Here is a 2,607-nt window from a genome sequence, read left to right on the forward strand (position 1 = left end):
TTCATTTGGCAAATCAGTTGCCCTTAAAAACATATATATTTAGATCAGGGATTTAACATGTTTCATGGTTTCCAATCACAATGTGGATTTCTAAAGGCATATTCCAGGAAATGCCCAAGATCATATTTGGTCAAGCAAAGAATGTTTTGAAAGAAAGAAAGACAAGAAAAGAAGGAAGGAAGGAAGGAAGGAAGGAAGGAAGGAAGGAAGGAAGGAAGGAAGGAAAGAAAGAAAGAAAGAAAGAAAGAAAGAAAGAAAGAGAGAGAGAGAGAGAGGGAGGGAGGGAGGGAGGGAGGAATGGAGGAAGGAAGAAAGAAAAAGAAAGAAAGAAAGGAAGAAAGAAAGAAAAGAAGGAAAGAAGGAAAGAAAGAAAGAGCAAGGAAGGAAGGGAGAAAGAAAGAAAGAGAAAAAGAAAGAAAGAAAGTTCAATTTGTTTCTGGAGAGAGAGCAAGGAAATACACTACAGGAAAGAAAAAAACAGGTGAGCGTAAAAGTTTAGTGTCACTGTTATTTTAATTGCTTGGAGCATTTTCTCTTCTGCATGACTCTAATTAGAGCATTTTTAACTTCTTTGTTTCGAAGACTATATATGAATGGATTCAACATAGGGATAACAATGGTATAGAAAACAGAAGCCACTTGATCCTGTCCCAAGCAGTAGGACTTACCTGGTTTTAAGTAAGTAAAACGAGTAGTGCCATAAAAGATGGTGACTCCCAGGAGATGGGAGGCACAAATAGAGAAGGCTTTTCACTTCCCTGAATTGGAAGTAATTTTCAGGCTAGTAGACACGATGGACACATAGTACACAGATATTGTGATAAGAGACACCACTAGGGTGGAGCCAGCAAAAATGGATATTGTGATTTCAGTGTCGTGTGTGCCAGTGCAGGACAGGGCTAATATTGGGGGTGCTTCACAGAAAAGGTGATGGATTACATTGGAGTCGCAGAAATCCAATCTGCTCATGCAAAGCACATTGACAAAGGAGTCCATGAAGCCAATCAAATAGGATCCAAAGACAAGGGAGGAGCAGCGTCTTATGGCCATAACTCGGTAATGCAGAGGATTGCAGATAGCTACATAGCGATCATACGCCATTGAGGAGAGAAAAGAACCTTCAGTGGCACTGAAGAGGACAAAGAAATGCATTTAGGTGGAGCAGTTCAGGTATGAAATATACTTGGTGGAAGTCAGTAAGTTTTCTAAGGTTTTAGGGGTGATGACGGTTGAGTAACTGAGGTCAAGAAATGACAGATGACTGAGGAAAAAATACATGGGGGGTTGAAGCTGGAGATACAGGCGGATTATCAACATCATCCCTGCATCCCCCAACACGGTGATCAGGTATATCAGGAGAAATAGCCTAAAGAGGACCAGCTGGATCTCTTCAGAATATGTCAATCCCATGAGGATGAAGTCAGACATATTCCTTCTACCCATAGTGTTCAAATGCTCTAAACTGTTGAGAAATCAAATTTAATACTGAGTAGGAATTACTTCAAAAAGATTTGTGTTTCTATGAATGACGTGACATTTATATTAGTTTAGTGTTTCTAGAATGAGATAATAATGAGGGCTGTACAGTGTATGAAGAGAAAAATCTTAATTTGATTGCCAAATATAGAAATAGGTATAAATTGATATTTGGATATAGTATAATAAAAGCTAGTATAATTAGAATAAGCCTGACACTGTTCTAAATGCTTCCTGTTATTAATGCATTTAATCCCCATGAGATTATTATACCATAGGTAGAACTATTAGCCACCTTTTTTTTAGATGAAAAAAAGGGCACAGAGAATTTAGGTAAGTTATCCTGGGTCAGAGCTATTAAATATTGGCTCCGTAATTCTACCAAGATAGACTCCAGAGAGTATGTCCATAATACTATATTCCTATTTGTATTAATTTCAGCAAAACTGAGGAAAAAACTGATAGATATACAATAAACAATGATAGAAGAAGAGTTTTAATGCACCATGTACTGTTTTTTTTCCCCAATATGATTTAATACTAATGAAAAATAAATTTCAACCTTAGTGGACTTTAGTAGGGTGTATTAAAATTATAGACCATATATTAGTATTAATTTCCAAAAGATATGTTTTCTCAACTTGACCATTCAAAATTAAATTTCTTCTAAAATTATATTGCTAAAACATGCACGTTGATTGCAGACCCTGAAAATATCAACTCTATATATCAGGTTTCACAAATCCTGGCTTTACTTAGAGTAGGTTCTAAATGATATCTGTAAGCATATTCTTCTGATAATGTACCGTTTTATTGGATCCTAACTAATACCTTCTAATTATGAGCATAATACTTACCGGTAGACAAAGTTGGTGAAAAAAACACTTTCTTCCAATATTATTTGTTTGGAAGTATGTCAACCTCAAATTTTGGTCACAGATAAAATATGTAGACCATTTCTGTAATATATTTCTGTAGTATAGTATTTTTTCTTTGAAATAAGTTCTTTTTAAATCTTAGTGCACTCATTTTATTTTATTCTGAGGGAAAAATAAATCGACATAGAAATTTTCTTCAGCTCCTGATCAACTGTAAAATTAGCCAGGAAGTTACGTCTAAAAAGAGTTTCAG

General features: G+C 35.5%; 1 pseudogene; it reads right to left on the bottom strand.

Annotated features, from left to right (window-relative positions):
• Window positions 1-507: 507 nt before the first annotated feature.
• LOC103008455 (olfactory receptor 8H3-like) lies at window positions 508-1,443 on the bottom strand (annotated as a pseudogene).
• Between the last annotated feature and the right edge of the window lie 1,164 nt (window positions 1,444-2,607).

This window comes from Balaenoptera acutorostrata, chromosome 9 (assembly GCF_949987535.1).
Source record: "Balaenoptera acutorostrata chromosome 9, mBalAcu1.1, whole genome shotgun sequence".
NCBI lineage: Eukaryota > Metazoa > Chordata > Mammalia > Artiodactyla > Balaenopteridae > Balaenoptera > Balaenoptera acutorostrata.